The following is an 18833-nucleotide window of genomic DNA, read 5'->3' as shown; positions in this document are numbered from 1 at the left end:
AGCCAGGAGACCACCCGGCCCTCTGCCCTTACCCGTGTACTGGCTTGGAGCCCCAGGAGGGAACAGGCCCATCACCCTGTGACCCATACACTGAGAGAAGAACACACAGGGCAGGAAGGCCAGTTCCCTCTGTCACTTGTATTCGATCTGTTGTCGCTCGCCCCCTACGGAGCCCAGTCGCTATAGTTCTGCCACCCTGTCACCATCTGTCCTGTTTTCCATTGATAAGGCCCTTAGGTCTGCTATAGGTGTTCCTCATTCCTTGTCTGCACCCTCATCTGCATTCACTCTAAGGAAAAGATTGGGGTCCCTGAGGGACAGGCTGCACCCCCATCAGACTGGACTTCCCTAAGGGTGGGACCATGTCTCCCTCAGCCTGGAGTTCCCTGAGGACAGGCTGCATTTCCCTCATCCTGGGCTCCAAGATAAAGGTTTATAGAGCGATGGTGGTGCCTCCCTACCCTCCCTCTGACTCCTTTCCCACATCCCAACTCGGTACTTGTGCCCCCTGAAGCCTTTTGCCTACTGAAACAGTGGCTGGAGGCCTGTATTGACACCAGTGACCCATGGCAGGGCCATTGCATAACTGCAGCCTGGCCACAAGCCCCTGATGATTCAGCACTGAGGCCCACACAGCATTTATACCTCTGTGAGCCTGGCCTCAGCACCGGATACCTCAAATCAGAGGACATAAATCGCAAGAATCCCGCTTCACCCCAGGGACCTCAGGTCCCAGCCCTGACACCCCAAAAGCTCTCTAAGCTGCCTAGGGCTGGTCTCCCTGGGTATCTGAGATGGGCCAAGTGCCACACCTCAGTTCTAGGCTGCACTGGGCCAAGGGACCCACCTATCATTAAGAACCTGTAGTTCCGGCTTAGATTCCTCAGATAGGATTGTGGCTCAGGAGAAGAGGGACCAAGAAGGGGACCCCAGGGGCTAGGGGGTCAGCTGGGTAGTTCTTTTTCAGACCACTAGATGTCACTTCCATTTCAAGGGAACCTACTGGCTTCTTCAGTCAGGTCCCCCAGCCTCCCAGTCTTAAAGGCACACAGCAAGCTTCCCTGTCCCCAGAGCACCGGGACACTGAGCACCTGGCAAGGAAAAACATCTCAGGCTGAGCTGAAGGCTCCGGGAGCTCCTTATATCCCACTCACCCTGGCAGAGAACCAGAAGGGTAGAGCCCGGCTCTCATCACCCAACACCATTCCGGATAGCGTGGGGCTGGCATCTTCTGAAATAGAAAATGACGCGAATGGCTAAAGTAAGACAGGGGCAACAAGACGAAGAGACACTTCATCTACACCTCCTCCTTGGGGCTGAGAGATGTCAAGTTCACTGGGATCCATGTCATCAGTCCCACAGTCACCAAGAATTTCACGGGGCGGGGGGGGCTGGAGAGATGGCTTAGTGGTTAAGAGCACTGGCTGCTCTTCCAGAGGACCCAAGTTCAATTCCTGGCTCACAACTGTCTTTTAACTTCAACCTTTGAGGGTCTGATGCCCTCTTCAGGCATGCACATGATACCCGTACATGCATGCAGGCAAAACACTGATACAATACAATAAATTAAATAATTTTTTTTCAAGAATTTCATATGAGAAGATTTTCTCCATCCATGTCTCCAACAATCAATCAGCCAACACCTCTTGGCTGCCTGATGCCCATTATAGCAATTTATAATGCATTCCTTGATTCCTCCAGAGTCCATAGCAACCTCCATGAGGTTAAGTATCATTGACTTTCATATTATAGATGAAGAAACAGGGGTTGGGTAGAAGAGAAAGTCTTCCTTAGTTCTCTTGCTGGCCTCTCCACTCCTGCCTTCTCGCTCCCATGAGGCGGAGGCCAGGTCAGCTGGCTCAGTCGTCTAAGGCTCATGTGACTCTTAACGATCTTCATTCTTAGCTCTCATTCAGGGCTTCCAAGTTGGCTCGCTCCTCAGCATCAGCTGAGGGGCTTTGAAGTGTTCGGATGCCCAATTGGGAAGCTATCACTCTCCTGTGGGGGCTGGAATGAGCATGGCGGGGTGCAGAGAGAGGGCTCAGTGGTAAGAGTGCCCACTGAGCAACCAGGAAGCCCTGAGTTCAGATGTCAGCAACCTGCAAAAGAGGCAGGCGTGATCTCCAGTGAGCACCTGTCACCCCAGCACTACAGGGAGCAGAGACAGGAGGATCCCTGGGACTTGCTGGCTGCCAGTTTAGCTGAAAAATAAGAACTTCCAGACGGTGGAAAACTCTGCCTCAAAGAATTAAGCTGTAAGGTGATAGAGGATATCCTCTATCTGGCCTCCTACGTGTGCAGAGGTGTGCACTCCCACATGCACAAATATGCATGCACCACACACACACTATTATTCAAGTGATTTCAAAGAAAAACCAAGTTGATGAACACTCTGTAGCCACTCTCCCATGAACCCCCCCCCCCCACAACCACTCAATCTATGTAGCCCACTGGGAAGCAATGGGCAACGTGGCTCTCTTGATTTTGTGTTATATTTGGAGTTTGATTTGTTATTTGTTTGTTTTTGAGACAGGGTTTCTCTGTGTGTCAGCTCTAGCTGTCCTGGAACTCACTCTGTAGACCAGGCCTGCCTTGAACTCACAGAGATCCGCCTGCCTCTGCCTCCCGAGTGCTGGGATTAAAGGCAAGGGCCACCCCTGCCCGGCCTTGGTTTTATTTTCCAGCTTCATTATTATTGTGCACACATGATGTGTGAGTGTAGGCATGCCCATGCAATGGCTGAACCAGCCGCTCGGCTTTGTGGAGTCGGCTCTCTCCTTCCACCTTTACCTGAGCTCCAGGGATTGAATTTCATCAGGCTTAGCAGCAGAAATGCTTGCCCATTGAGCCACTTCATTGACCTTTTATTTCTGTAGTTGTTCGTTGAGATGGACTGTCATAGATAGTGGGGCTAGCCTTGAACTTGCAGCACGATAGTTGGGCTAGCCTTGGACTTGCAGCAATCATCTATTTCATCTCAGTCTCCCAAGGGCAAGGGTTACAGGAATGAACCCTACAGCCAGGGGCTGTTGCCCTTTAAATTGTGATTTGGCTCCAATTTTTGCAGGGATATAATACCTCACACATACTTCACATGATACAAGGCAAGAGCATGGACTAACACCTTTCTACATTTTTGCTTGCAAGCTTAGCTAGGAGGCCAGCCCATGGGTGAGCAGAGCTGAGCTGTCTTCTGAGTGCACAGAGCAGTGCCCCGCCTCCTCTCCTTCACTCCTAGGAGACCACACAGCTCCGTCCAAGACAGTTAGTTAGCTGCATTTGTGGAAAACAGTTCTGAATTGACCCCTGACCCGTGCCCGGACCTATGACCACCAGCTAGTTACGACCACAACTGACCCTTTATATCACCGTCCAGCTTGGTCTAGTCTGGCCACTCCTGACCCGTTAACCCTGGCCACCCAAGAGCCTTGGCTGAGACTTACTTAGTGCCAGCTAACTTCCCACCTATGTGCAGTGCTGGTCAGAGTGATGGAGCGTGGGCATCCCAGTTGTGGCACCTGTGAGCCATTCTGTGTCACAACTGCTACTGATGACAAAGGCATGGCATGCCTGGCTTTTTGTCAAGACTTCTGGTGCTTATTTTGCTACTATTGTGTCAAACTTCAAGGTCCAGCCCTGACCCAGGGCTTACTCTCTTCTGCTGTCAGACCATGTGTATGCGCATACAAATGCATATGCACACACATGAACACATGCATGCCTTGCTTCTGCAGATGTCTGGCCTGGAACCCTTTCCTCTCCTCACATCCATCGCACAAGGTCTTCAAGGCTTCTTCCCCAAGGAGTCTGCATGTCACCCATTGTCCGTGCTTACCAACCCCTTCCACAGGTGTGACTAGGCTACCCAGCCCTGCCTTGTCTTCCTTGCTTCCCCAGGTGAGTGGAGTCAAGGTCAACCCAGGCCAGGATGTGAAGGTTAAAGGATGGAGGACATTCACCCACACACGTTCTCACAATGAGTACATAAGCACTAGATGTGTTTATAGAGTTCGAGGCAACTGTAAACTTGGCTCTACCCCATGGCCCCCAGGAGAGGGTGAACTGTAAACACCTCTCTGGCCTGGAAGAGGTGATTGACTAGTGGTTCCCTCCGCCAGACCAGTCACCTCCCGGTCCTTGGATACTCACCACCGGAGAGAACTGCCTCTGCCATCCACTTCCCATTGGGTGAGTCTGAGACCCTCCCGGCTTCTGCCAGCCCTTGCCTGCCTAGCCCTCGCTGCCCTGAGAGTGCTTTGCCCAGTTCGCTTCCCTGGAGGGCTTTGCACCTTAGCCCTCTGAGACACAGCCAATGAACAGCTTCTACCACAGTGGGCACTTCTTAGACATCTGTGGGGTGGCTAGAACTTATTCTTAGAAGTCTGTTCTGAGGCACTAAAAAGTACTTCTCAGAAAGGGCCTCTCTCTGGGCTCCTGGATGTCTGTGGTGCAGTATCAGAGCAGAGGCTGGAAGGGTGGCACGGTTCCTGCCTCCAAAGGCAGAACTACCTGCTCGAAGAGAGCACAGACAATAGAACACGAGTCTAGATAAGCCTCATGGGTGCCTGATCTACCCACCTCTGCCTCCCAGGTACCGGGATTAAAGGCGTCTGGGCGTGCCATCAGGCCCTGCCCCCTGGTTAGCTGGCTTCTTGTTTTTAATTGGGAAATCACACAGCTAACCTTGCCTCTTGAGAAATGCTGCCATGTTAAAAGAGGAAAAAGAAGCCTTACTCTTTTAGAGCCAGGCTTATTCAACTGTTAGCAAAACTATGTTAGCTAGATCAGCACTGCAGGACCACTTCCCCCTTTTCTTTTTAACCCAATTTTAATTCATTTCAGGGGAAATAGCTACCCAGGCCTGTCACTACCATACTTCACACATAGGTCTATAGTTTCAGGATGAGGTCTTGAACAGGTGGTAAACAAATTTATGTTAGCTATAAGAAGGAATTTCCAAGACTGAGTACTAGCAGTCTCAGGGAAAGTTTAAAAAAAAGTACCCAGTAAGAATCATACTCTTTCCTCAAAGACCGGCCTGAAATCACTAGCTGCCATCAGTCTTGCTGATCACTGAATGGAGGGAATATGTGATCTCCAAGAGGGTAAGAAGGTGGAGATGGGGGCTCGCTGGAGTTCACAGTCCCAAAAGGTGGACCACGCAATGAAGCCCTGGCTCCGCTCCCACCTCCTCCACGGCCACGCATCCTCCTTAATTAAGGCTCTGGCCAGACCTGCCAATGGGAAGCTTGGAAATCCACAGGTGGCAATAGTTCTGTCTTGTGGAGAGAGGGCGGCCCTGTCTAGGGGGCCTCACTAAGAATAGTCCTCTGCTCCCTGGGCTCCTCAGACACTGGCAAATTTGGAGGAAACACACTTTCCAGGAGCCATCCTCCAAGGAGAAGGACCTTGGGCCCTTCCTTCCAGGACGAGGTTCTGACTCACTAATGGGGAGGCAATATACTAGGTTGTTTTGCATAAATTTGTTTACCACCTGTTCAAGACCTCATCCTGAAACTATAGACCTATGTGTGAAGTATGGTAGTGACAGGCCTGGGTAGCTATTTCCCCTGAAATGAATTAAAATTGGGTTAAAAAGAAAAGGGGGAAATGGTCCTGCAGTGCTGATCTAGAACGTTCCATTCCCGAGGCACATTCTGAGGCCACTCACCCCTGAGACCAAGCAGAGTAGCCTGGCATTCCAAGGACCAGAATGGAGGTCTTAGGCCAGCCCTGCAGAAGGCCCCAGGGACTCAGAGACCTCAGCCAGAGGGAAGAACACAGCCCTGTCCTCAGGGCACATTCAGTCCAAAAGAGGGTTAAATCATTCCTTGGCCAGACCTTGTTTTCCTGAGCAGGTGAAGGGGAAAGGACCCAGCTGTCACTTAGCAGGCTCATTAGTGATGGCTGCTGGGGCCTCATCCTCCCCAGGGGTAATTATTAACCTGTCTCAGGTGTGAGGGAGCGTGTAGCCTAGGCCCCTCCCTCCCGTTCAACTGCCTGGGCCAGCTGGGCATTCAGAGCTGAGAGTCCACATGGACAAATCCCTGAACTGAACAATGATACTCACGGGCCCTGCCTATGCTGTCCCTCAGGCTCACCACCATCCTCGTTTCCACACTGTACCAAGTCAAGCCCAGCTCCGGGTTTGGTGGATAAACAGGACAAAGTGATGACCAGCAAGCTGCCCACCTCCTCCTGGCTAAGAATAGAAGTTGTTCCAGGTTGAAGGGACCCCCAAACCTGGAGCCTCTCACCTCATCAGCAGGAATTTTCCACATTTGCTGAGATTTCTGTTTGCCTTCTCCATTAGCTCAACAGCCTGGGTGGAAAGATGACTAAGGTAATTAGTGACTGAGGGAGGGAGGGAGGGAGAGAGGGGGAGAGAGGGGGAGAGAGGGGGAGAGAGGGACGGGGGAGGGAGGGGCAGGCCAGGAGGGGTGGCAGGGGCTGCAGTATGGCTGGAGAGGCTGTGAGTCAGAAAACAAGAATGCCAAAAACTCAGAACACAGGACTTTACGCTAGACCTGCCGGCCCCAACCCAGAACTTAAGGGCCCAGAGTAGGTCCACTTGAGTCGGCAGCAAGGGACAAGGGACTGAGAAAGCAAGGGATGGCGTCTACCCTGACCTGCAGGAGTAGTTCCTAAGCAAGGCTGCCTCTGTTGGGTTGCGTTGGCCCAGGGTGGGTGTGCAGACCAGAGATGGGGGAAGCTAAACTGTACCCTCTCCAAGCTCCACCTCCCAAAGCAAGGGTGAAACAGAGGGAGAGGGGTACCGCTGGAGAAAGAGCCCCCCTGTCTGAGGAAACAGAAATGGAAATTGGACAGGTCCTAGGAATGGAGGTGGTGGCACATCCGAGTGTTCCCCTAACCACCAGCCATTTCAGTCAGCTTCCCAGTCCATGGTGGCACCTGCATCTGGGAAGCTAAGGTAGGAGAAATGCCAGCTTGAAGACAGCATGGACAGCATAGCAAGGCACGATATATGCTCCACTATATGCTTGTTAACTGATCTATACGTGGACTAGCATGAGTTATTTTATGTGCTCTATTTTAAAATGTAGCAGGGACTGGGGAGATGGCTCGGTGGTTAAAGCACTTCCCGCTCCAACTGCAGTTTGGATTTCTGGAAACCCACATGACTTCCATGTAGGCAAGGCTTGTCCTGTAAGTACAGGCAGAAGACAGAAGGCAGAAGACGGGGGACCCCCAGAGCAAGCTAACGAGGGAGTCTAGTCATGTCAGTGAGCTACGGCTTTGACTGAGAGACCCCACTTCATTAACTAAGATGGGAGAGCAATGATAGCCCCTGACATCAACCTCCAGCCTCCACATGTGCCCATACACATGCAAACATGCTTATACACATGTGTGCACATTGCACATACACAAAAATGGAAAGAAAAAGAGAATGAGACAGGGTTTCTCTGTAGCTTTGGAGCCTGTCCTGGAACTCCACCTGTATATCCACCTGCCTCTACCTCCCGAGTGCTGGGATTAAAGGTGCACACTACCACCGCCTGGCCCCAAAGGACGAGAGACGGGTATGAATGGAAGTGAGGTTCTGATATGGACGAGCCTGTCTGTCTTGTCTGCCCTAATCTGAAGACCGCTGACTGGCTTCAGGAGTGTAGGGGACACATCTTTAACTAGACTCGGTGGAAGAGCACATCTTCCCATGTTAGCGTCATGTTAGCCCTCCCTCATTAGCCTCAAGATTAGTTGCTATCTTTGAAATTCGTTTGAACTTGAGCTGACCCCTCTACCAGGGCAGAGAGGGTGGCAGAGCTGTGTCAGCTGATGGCAGACTGGGGAGGACCCTCCCCTGTCCCATAGCAACTTTGTCCAGGCTTTCCTCTCACCATGGAGTGGTCATCCTTCAAAACAGGACACTCCCTGAAGGCTTCTTCTGTGCTCCCCAGCTGGTCCAAGCCCCCCCTTTAGACACACACTAGACTCGTCGTGTAGACGAGTCCTTCCTTTTCTGGAATATGCATCGTGCTGGAATGGGGCTTCTCCCCCTGCTCAGTCATTCAGTGATGACCTCCCTTGAGCAGGATTCCCCAGCTACCAGCATGTTCAGCTGGGCACACCCACCCACCCCTAGGCGTGCCATACTGGTCAGAAGGTCCAGGGGTTGGGTGGCTAATTCTCTGGCTCCTTGACCCCCAAGTGGGTACGTTTGGGATGAGTGCTCCATGCTGTCCTCAAGGTGGTCCACCAGTGGCCTTCAGTGTCTATGATCTATAAAACATTTTATTGCCTTCCTTCCTGCCCACCTTTCTTCCCCACTCCCTTGCTGTGTTTGTGTGATAATCACAACCCAAATAAATGAATGATTAAATCCATATCTTAGGAGGAACCAGCACAAGCTCTGACACATACTAGATGTTCTGTAGATTTTAAATGATGAGGCCTACTGAACCATGGGGTGGGTGGTTCCAATAGGGAACAGTCTACTGAACTTAGGCTTTTTCTTTCTTTTAAGATGGTGCTAGGTAACCCAGGCTAACTTTGAACTCACTATGCAGCTGAGAATGACTTTCCATTTCTGATCCTCCTGCCTTCACCTCTGCAGTACTGGGATAGTAGGCATGTACCAAGCCCAGTTTCCAGCAGAAGTCTATTGGGAAGGTAGGCTGAGTCAGGTCATTCAGGGTAAATGGGGGGTCGGGGAATGCAGACAGACAGACAGAAATGGAGATGGAACAGCCGGTGAGAAGTGGGGAGGCTGGAAGAGGAACATCCCACTGAGTGACCCTTCTCACCCCAGCCCTGCCATGCACCTTCTCCAGCTCTCTTTTCCAGGGAGTCCTGATTCCTGGCTGCCAGACAGGCAGCTTTGCATTGTGAGGGAGGGGCTTCTCAGAAATTCCACACATTTGCAGAGAAGGGAGCCCTGATCTCATCCTTTGGAGAATCCTCATTAAGATCTCTCCTAAGACATCCAAGAGCTTAGGCTGATTTCTGGGAAAGTCATGCCTCTACCTGCTCCCTCCTCTCCTCCCCACCCCACCCAGGAAGGGGGCAGGGGTTCTCCCAGGCTCAGCTGATCATTCAGCGCAATTAAAAGCAGGCAAAAGACCAGTCTGGACATGCCAAGACTGTACCCCTCTGCCCACCCTAGGCTCTGGGGGTCCTGCCTGAGTTGGCCAAGTGGGGGCTCTGATGGCAGGAGCAGCAGCAACCTGAGTGGAGCCAGTGCGGACAGGGGAGTGGGTTATGCTTGTTTTGGGGCTGAAGGGCAGCTGGAGGCGCCCCAGTGACTGTCCAGAGGGCTTGGTCTGGAGACCGGCCACCACTCCTAGTTTGCCATGTGCTGGTTGGGGGTCCTCATGAGTCTTCTCTCCATGATGACCGGGATCCTGTCTAAGGCTTCAGCTAAGATAGGTTTTTGTTTTGACATTTTTACTTGTCTCCTGGAGAGGGAAGTTGTGTGCCATGGTGCATGTTGAAGGCCGGAGAGCTTGAAGAAAACAGTTCTTTTCTTCTAACTTGTGGGACTTGGGGATCAAGCCCAGGTCAAGATCAAGATCAGCAGGTTCAGTGGCAAGCATCTTTACCCAGTGTGCTCATTCATCTAACTTGACACTTAGATGTGTATTTGGGAAGAGGAAGTCTCAACTGAGCAATCATCTTCTTCAGACTGGCCTTCAGACACACCTGTAGGCCATTTTTTTTTGGTTAATGATTGATGTGAGAGGGCCCAGCCCACTATGGGTAGTAGTACCCCTGGGTATGTGGTCTTGGATGGTATAAGAAAGTAGACTGAGAAAACCACAGTGAATAAGCCCGTAAACAGTCCCATGGCTTCTGTTTCAGCCCCAGCTTCCCTTCAGGATGGACTACATCTGTAAGCTGAAATAAACCCTCTCCTCCCCTGGCTGCTTTTGGACGTGATGTTTGTCACAGCAATAGGAACCTAAGATACCCACTGGCCTTCTCACTGTCCCCTCACTCAAATGTCTAGTGTTCCAAGCTGAGACATGGTTTTCTCCTTGTGTCCTCATCCCACAGACCCGTGGATGCTAACTCATATCTCAGCCTGGTTTCTCTGGGGTCTCAGGCTGTACCAGACACTAAGTTCAGAGTCCTCAACTCAAACATTCTTGCCTATTCCAATGCCTCAGGGGAACTGCAAGACCTGTGCAGCAGCCTAGGGAGGAGGCCCAGCATTTAAACACCCAGGCAGGATGGGTGAGAGAATCCTGAGCCTGCACAAAGCTAGCCCACAGGGTGAGTCTTGTGGCTTCACCTTAGGGTTCCTTTTCCTTAAACCTCTAGGAAGAGAGCGAGGGCAACAAAGGACATGGCACGGAAACCAGTCTCTTCTTCAGCAGGTTTTCTGAGATGCTACAATTCCAGAGAGTGCAAAAGGGGCATACGCTTTGACTTCTTCGTGGGTCCCTTCCTCTTGGGAGTCTTCTGATCTTCAGGGAACAGCCTAGAAGAAACGGTGTGACGGACAGTACCTCACCTTCCCAGCACATAGAATCACCTGAGAGACAGACCTCCGGGCACGCCCAGCAGGGCCTAGCTTGTGTTGACTTGGGCAGGACTAATCTCAGCTGTGGGGAGGACCCACAACTGTATGAAGAAATCTAGCTGGGCGCTAGCATGCAAATGCTTCCGCAGCTCTCTGCTCTGGACTATGGCTGCAGCGTGACCAGCTCCCTGGGGGCTCTGCTGGCGGCCCTGCTGTGACAGACTGTGCCTTGAACTCTACTTTTCCTGTGGTATTTTTATCACAGCAATAGGAAAAGTAAGACAAATGGCCTAGTTTTTGAAGTTTAGAGTCCATTAGATCTCAGAGGCCATCTCCCAGGGGTGAGCTCTCAGGGTCCTGGTGACACCCTCACAGAGCCCCCTTAGCTGGAGTACTGGCCCTCAGGTCATTGTCTATAGGCAGAGTAAAACTCAGTCTTTCTCTCACCTCTAAACTTGGAAGGCTCCCATGGACGCCAGAATTTCTCTCCTGCCAGCTGTCCACGGGCCACGTTAAGGAGGCCAGAAGTTTGAGTTGTGCTCCTAGCACTTAGCCCTAGGGAACCCTTCTCTGACACAACGCTATAGTCCCCACACCCCAACCAAACTGGAAACAAAAGCATCTCCAAAGTAGAAATAATAGACAATAGACAAATAACAGGCATGCTAACATACTTCCTTGGCTGTGCTTTAGAGGAATAATCACTTTCAGTCATTGCTGGTAGAGGCTTAATTGCTAAAATCTTGGCGCAAGATAATTTGGCCGTATGTATCAAAGCCACTAACACAAAGATCCTTTAGTCCAAGATTCCAAGTCCAAGAATGGATTCTGCAACTACACTTTGTATGTAATAAATGACGCATATCTGAAACTTATCACGGCGCTGTTTGCAAAGCCGAAGCAGGAAGTTACCTAACTCAGAAGCTGAGTTGAATAAAATAATGGATGATGAATCAACCATGTGATGAAATACTATGCAGCTGTAAAAAAGGGCCAGCGCAGTATTTTCGTACCATTAGAAAAAGTGCTTCAAGAAAGCGAAGCGACAAGACAGAGCTGTGTGCAAAGGGTATTACCTTTTGTGAAGAAAAACCACATTCTTTCCTATGAAAAATAGAAATTTAGAGTTTCACGCCTTCCCTCAAGAAAACAGGGGAGGAATGGGAAGAGCTTAAGAGTCCTGGAATGAGCTTGCTCTGCCAAGTATTCCACCTTTGAACAAGAAGTGAGGTAACAGGTGAAGTCAAGGGCTCTGGACACTCTCGGGGACAAGGGGAAGGCCTGGCTGGCCCCTCACTGGGATTAATCTCTGCCTTCATACTCTAGCCCCACTTCTAAGCTAACCTGAAGGAATGAGATTGTCCTGTTCAACGAGGAAAGGGCAAGGATGGGGCTTAATGCACAAGATGTTGAATTGAGAAAAGCACAGGGAAAAAGAGGCGGCGGTTCTGGTCATGTCTGTGCCGTGTGTGCACACTGTGAGTGCTTTGATTCCAGCAAGCGAAGCCACAGGATACAGGCCTGGGGCACTCTCCTCCAGTGCCAGCACTGAAGGCAGAGGCAGATAGATCTCTGAGCCTAAGGCCAGTCTGATCTACACAGTAAGTTCTAGAACAGTCAGCTACATAGTGAGACCTATCTCAATAAATAAATAAATCATTGAACATGTGCCCTGTGTCTCAAATGTACTGGATATGTTGTTTCCCGTGTAGTTAAACTGCAAACAAGGGACTGAGAAGAGGGCTCAGCAGGTAAAGGTGCTGGCTGCACAAGCCGAGTTCATGCCCTGGAGCTCACATAAAAGTAGAGCGAACTAATGCTAACACGCACACACACACACACCCCATGCATATACACAATTTTAAAAATAAACTACAAACCATTCCTTTTGGGACTTCATATAAGAGATGTTTCAGATCTTGGCTGTACCCATAGCCAATGTATATAAACCTTTTTCATTGACTCTGGAGTCTGAGGAGGATTACAATATCCTAGGCTGTCCTTGGACTCATCACAAAGCTGAGAATGCCCTAGCACCCTGGTCCACCCGCCTCTAGCTCCCCTGGCAAACATTACCACAGCAGGTTTTACTCAGTCCTGGGAATGAAACCTAGAGCCACACATGCAAGTGCTCTACCCCCTGAGCTACACGCCCCACCCTTGTCTTTTTCCATCTTCTTGGGAATGAGGTGGGCACCTAGGAAGTGTTTGCTGAACTAAAGCTCTGATGTCAGTGGGAACCCATATGGGACTCTGCCAAGGTTCCACCACCTCCACTGCCCCTTGGTGGCAGTAGGAGAGGAGGCTGGGACTTGGCTATGGCATTCTCACCCTCTCCCTCCCAGGGCCAGTTTCCAGCCTGGGCATGAAGGAGGGAGGACAGCAGACCACTGCCAAGGTCAGGTGTGGTTCCCCAAGTCGATGGGAACGCGTTCCTGAGATAGGGGTGCGATGGTCGGAATGTGAGGAGCTACGGGCAGTGATAGACCGCCCCAGCCCAAGAGCTGAACAAATATTGGCCCTCAGCAAGGCAGCTTCTTGAAAACCCTCCACAGGATGCCTCTTGCTGTTCCCTTCTCCTCAGCCTCAGAGCAGGGTGCCTCCAGTTGGGAGGGGACAGGAGTAATGCTGTTGACTGCAAGGCTGGTCCTGACCCCTAGGGAAAGGAATGAGTTACAGGCATGCCATGAGGACATCTGCCTCTCCTCAGGGGTACTAAGAAAGCCAAGACTGTGCCCTCCAGGCTACTGAGGGCAGTGCCTTCTGGGCAGAAGGAAACAATCCAGTGTGTGCCCTGGCCCGCTCCACCCAGACACGCCCTGCCTTCCTGGGTCAATGACCTCAGGAACTGTAGGAGTGACTGGAGGCTTCCCATCTGTCCTGCCTGTCTTAGGGCAGACACCCTGAAGAGCATGCCTGAGGCAAAGTGAAACAGCCTTCTGAGTCCAATCCACAGCCCCATGTTCACTCCGCTACACAGGCTGGCAGGGCAGCTCCCAGGGTTCTGCACCCCCGAGCCACTGGCCGCTCCTCACCCACGCACCGAGGCTGAAGTCTGAGCAAGGACACAGGAGTTTTCTTAAAGCCTCAAGGCATGCATTCTCTGGTTCTGGAGGAGGCTGCCCGTAAAGGATACACACAGGTTCCAGGGACCTGCCACGGCACTCAAGTGAAACATTCAAGTGTTTGCACACCGAGCAGGCTGGGAAGTGAAGAGGTTTCCAGGGCTGGGACGGGAGAGGCTGGACCAGAGCAGAAGTGGGTGCTTCAGAATACCAGAAAAATCCCCACATGAAAGCCGCCTGGACCAGGGGAGTGGGGTTTAGGACTGACTACCCTGCGAGAACAGAGTGGGCCTCCCTAAGGAACAGCCAGGACCCCTCAGACTGAGGCTCCAGAGGACTGGCCGGGTCCCCTCAGACTGAGGCTCCAGAGGACTGACTGGGTCCCCCTTAGACTGAGGTTGGGAGGGCAGGCTACGTCTTTACTTCAAGCTGGGGACTGAGTAATAGAAATCTGTTTTTCTTATCAGACTGGAAACCAGAGGATAAATAGAAAAGTTAAATGGCACTCCTAAGCCGTGCCTAGAAAGAACTCACTTTTTCCCGTCACTTAAATCAATGGTCTGCTTGGCAAACGGTGCCCATACCTATTCTGGACATTACTCGATACTGAAGCTCACAGACTGTGAGAAAATGTATAACTACGCCTCATCTGCCAGGGAAAGAAAGGAAACAATTGAAATTTTGTCTCACCTGTTTTTAAAACTAGATACTGTATCTGCACAGTTCAATCTCAAGGTTAATAAACCCTGAGAATTTTCCCTTCCCAGTCCCTCCCTGTCCTCCTGCTCTTGCCACCAGGACATATCACTTTGATTTCTCTGTGTCTTTGCAATATTTGCTTATGCAAATACCTGCAGCATTCTTAGTTTCCCTTCTCAGACAGAGCTTCATAGAGTTGGAACACATTCCGTTGAAAGCCCAGGTTTGTAGCTGTCGGGGGGGGGGGGGGGGTGCAACCCTTCTGATACTCACACCGCGACAATCACGGCTGCCTGATGTTAGAGAGAAGCGGCAACCAACACCACAAGAAGCGCTTAGGAGACAGAGCCTTACTTTGTACAATATTTTGCTTTGTTTGTTTGTTTCTCTCACGTAGCCAAAGCTGGCCTCCAACACATTATGTAACAAGGATTCCCTTGAACTTCTGATCCTCCTGCCCCTACCTCCCAAATACTAGGATTATGGACTTGTGCCACCATGCCCAGCTTATGAAGTGCTTGAGAGCGAACCATGACTTTGAGCATACTGGACAACCATTCTACCAGCTGAACTTATCTCCCAACTTGATGGGAGGGTTTTGTTTGTTTGTTTGTTTGTTTGTTTGTTTGTTTGGAGAAGAAATTATCTGAATGGAATCTGTTTCCTGTGCCCTCGAGTTTGGATGAATTGTGCCCATCGGGAAGTAAGTGTGGAGATGGGAGCTGTAGAGGTAAAGAATGTGGGCCGTGAGGAGGAGCCTTGGAGAAGCAGCTTGGGGCACCGCACACACAGAGGCCCAGTGGTGCTTCTGTGGTCTTGGAGTTCTGAGAATCTCCCAGCAAGGCGAGGCATCTTGGTTCTGGGAACAGAAGTCGTGCCCATGTGTCCCTGGCAGCTTGGGTGCTGCAGCTTCGGAGGCCGGGTTGAAAGCCTATCTAAGGTACACAGCACTATCTCCCTTTCCTCCCCACCGGGGAGCCGAGGCCTCCCAGAGGGCCTGGCTCCCACTGCCTTGTTAATATTTACCACAGCTTCAAAACACTGGTGCACATAGGCTCTGGCCACCCTCCCACACATAAGTGCATACACAGCACCTTGCCTCCCTGGGCTCCTGAAGTCCCTTTCAGAGCCAAGCAGCTACCAGAGGCACAGACCAGCAGTATCAAGACCCTGTCCTCACCAACAGGTCCAGCTCTATAGGCATGGGACAGAGATAGTAACCCAGATAAACAGCCAGGTCCCCTTAACGTGGCCAGTCCAGATTCAGGTGTGTTCTAATGTAACCTGCACAGCTCAGTGGGGAGACGTCTACGAAAATTAACAAAAGTGATCTCCGTAAATCTTCATATATCAAATACTCGCCATCTGTTGGAATGAGGACATTTTGTATCTGTTAAGTTAAATAAACATATAACACATTAAAACTAAGTTCGGTGCTAGATGAATGGCTCAGTGGTTAAAAGGGCTTGCTGCGCAACCATGAGGACCTGAGTTCATATCCCAGCGCCTATAGAAAAAGCTTGGCATGGTCTCATATTTGTCTACCACCCTAACACAGTGGGGAGTGGAGACAGGAGAATGACTGGGACAAGCTGGCTGCAGGCCAAAACATAGAGTTCCAGATTCAGGGAGAGACTCTAACTCAAAGGAATAGGAGGGAGAGAAAGAAGAGGACACCCAGTAGGGCACGGTGGTATACACCCAGTAGGACATAGTGTTATATACCCAGCAGGGCATGGTGGTATACATTCAGTAGGACATGGTAATATACACCCAGTAGGGCATGGTGGTATACACCCAGTAGGACATAGTGTTATATACCCAGTAGGGCATGGTTGTATACATTCAGTAGGACATGGTAATATACACCCAGTAGGGCATGGTGGTATACACCCAGTGGGGCACGGTGGTATACACCCAGTAAGGCATGGTAGACACCCAGTAGGGCATGGTGGTATACACCCAGTGGGGCACGGTGGTATACACCCAGTGGGGCACGGTGGTATACACCCAGTAGGGCATGGTGGTATACACCCAGTAGGACATAGTGTTATATACCCAGTAGGGCATGGTGGTATACATTCAGTAGGACATGGTAATATACACCCAGTAGGGCATGGTGGTATACACCCAGTGGGGCACGGTGGTATACACCCAGTAAGGCATGGTAGACACCCAGTAGGGCATGGTGGTAGACACCCAATAGGGCATGGTGGTATATACCCAATGGGGCAGGGTGGTATACACCCAATGGGGCACGGTGGTATACACCCAATGGGGCACGGTGGTATACACCCAGTAGGGCACGGTGGTATACACCCAGTAGGGCACGGTGGTATACACCCAGTAGGGCATGGTGGTATACACCCAGTAGGGCACGGTGGTAGACACCCAGTAGGGCATGGTGGTAGACACCCAGTAGGACAGCATGGTGGTGTACACCCAGCAGGACATGGTGGTATACATCCAGTAGGACATGGTGGTATACACCCAGTAGGGCACAGTGGTAGACACCCAGTAGAGCATGGTGATATACACCTCCAATCCAATCTTTAAGTTCCAGGACAAGAGTTACCTGGTAAGAACCTATTTCAAACAAACAAGAAAAAGAAGGTCAGGAAGAAGAGGAGGAGACTCAATGACTTCCTGGGCCTCCATACACTTATCCAAGCTTGCACTTACATGCAGACACTGATTCACATACACTCAACACATACAACACACACATACATGAGGTATATCAGTTCCATTAATAAAATCCTGCTCAGTTGCTCCTTTTATGTGTTTTGGGGGGTGTTGGTTTAGTTTTGCTTTTGTGGGACTGGGTCTGCACCTAGGACCTGTGCAAGCTCAGTGCACACGCTAACACAGCTATAAGTTCAGCTTTACATTTGACCTTTATAACGAGTTCCTAGCAACAGTTGTGGCTCATGCTGGATCTGCTGGACACGTAGCTCACACTGTGGATCTTTTGGACATGTGGCTCACAGTGTGGATCTGTTGGACACATGGCTCACGCTTGGATCTGTTGGATATGTGGCTTGCATTGTGGATCTGCTGGACCAACTTCCAATGCTACAGGAAATCTATCTTGAAAGCACCACCTTTAACACTTTCTGCCACCAAACTGAGAACCCCAGAGGCGGAGTTTCTTGAAAAGGGGAACGGGTGGTGATAGAGAGATGACAGCCCATGCTCTCTGCCAGGTAGTGATAAGTTAGCTCAAGGAACCCAAACCCCAAGGCTGTGGCCCACTCTATCAGAAGTGGCTCATTTTATTCAAGTGGTCATCTGAGGCAGCAAGATGAGGAATAACTGATGGATGAAAATCCTGGAATGCTAACAAAGAACCAAACAACATGAAGAACCCACACATGTAAGAAACGTGGGAGGTCCACTTCCTCCCTGCTCCATCCAGTCGGCCTCATTCCACCCCTTAAAAGTTTCTGCTGTTTGGGGGTTTGTGGGTTGTTTGTCTTCTTTTTTGAAGACAGGGTCTTACTCAGTTGTTCAGGCTTGTCCTTGAACTCAGAGATCTGCCTGCCTCTGCCTCGTGGAGTACTAGGATTAAAAGTGTGCACCACCACCTGGCTTAAAATTTTATTTTAAAAAATATTGTGTGAGCCTGGCGGTGGTGGCGCACGCCTTTAATCCCAGCACTCGGGAGGCAGAAGCAGGTGGATCTCTGTGAGTTCGAGGCCAGCCTGGTCTACAAGAGCTAGTTCCAGGATAGGCTCTAGAAACTACAGGGAAACCCTGTCTCGAAAAAAACAACAAAAAAAATATTGTGTGTGTGTGCGTGTGTGCACGCACGCACACACGTGCATGTGTGTGTGTTTACACACACAACCCATAGAGACCTGGGGAAGGCATTGGGTATCCTCATCCATCTCTCCCCATCTTATTCCTTTGGGTTAGGGTTTCCCCCGAACCTAAAACTATCAATTTTTTGGCTAGGTGCGTTTGCAAAGGTCAGAGGTCAGTTTGAGGGAGGTGATTCTCTCCTTTTCCCACATGGTTTCCAAGAACTGAATCCAGGTCATTAGGGCATATGCCATCTTTCTGGCACATTGTGGAAGTCAGAAGAAAACCTTAGATGTAGCTCCTCACCTTCCAACTTGAGACAGGTCTCTTGTTATCCACCACAGTGTACGCCAGACTAGCTAGCTAGCCTCAGGCTTCCAGAGCGATGGGGTTCTCCTTCCTCTGCCTGGCATCTCGCACTGCTGAGGACTAGGGCCTCACGCACATTAAGGGTTCTGTCACTGTGTTACTCTTGTCTCAACATTTTTAGCCACACAAACAGCCCTGGCCCTTCATGCCTGGGAGATATGGTCTTAAAATTAAGCATGCCCTGGGCCTATTCATCCCAGAATTCATTCTCCTTTCTTGCCTCCCTGAATCTGCTAGTTCTACTCCTTCCCCTTGCTGAGCCTCATTTTTCCTTGTATGGACTTGTTAATGCTGAACCCCAGATGTCAGATCCCTCCCTCATGTTAGATATGATATATCTATTAACCCTACCTGTCATTGCCATTGTAACGTCAGATAGTTACTGCCAATGCAAGGTATGATCAGTGAGT

General features: G+C 50.6%; 1 long non-coding RNA gene across 2 annotated transcripts; it reads left to right on the top strand.

The window, feature by feature from the left end:
- The first annotated feature begins 6005 nt into the window (after positions 1-6005).
- Positions 6006-12150, top strand: LOC119823994. 2 transcript variants are annotated; one of them, XR_005287007.2, is made up of 2 exons: positions 6006-6343; positions 10341-12150. It is a non-coding gene; the product is annotated as an uncharacterized LOC119823994 (long non-coding RNA). The 2 variants fall into 2 exon arrangements; XR_005287006.2 differs by having other exon boundaries at positions 10338-12150.
- Positions 12151-18833: the final 6683 nt, after the last annotated feature.

Source organism: Arvicola amphibius, chromosome 9 (assembly GCF_903992535.2).
Source record: "Arvicola amphibius chromosome 9, mArvAmp1.2, whole genome shotgun sequence".
Taxonomy (NCBI): Eukaryota; Metazoa; Chordata; class Mammalia; order Rodentia; family Cricetidae; genus Arvicola; species Arvicola amphibius.
Note: the sequence above shows the minus strand (reverse complement) of the source record. Positions and strands in the feature narration are given on the sequence as shown.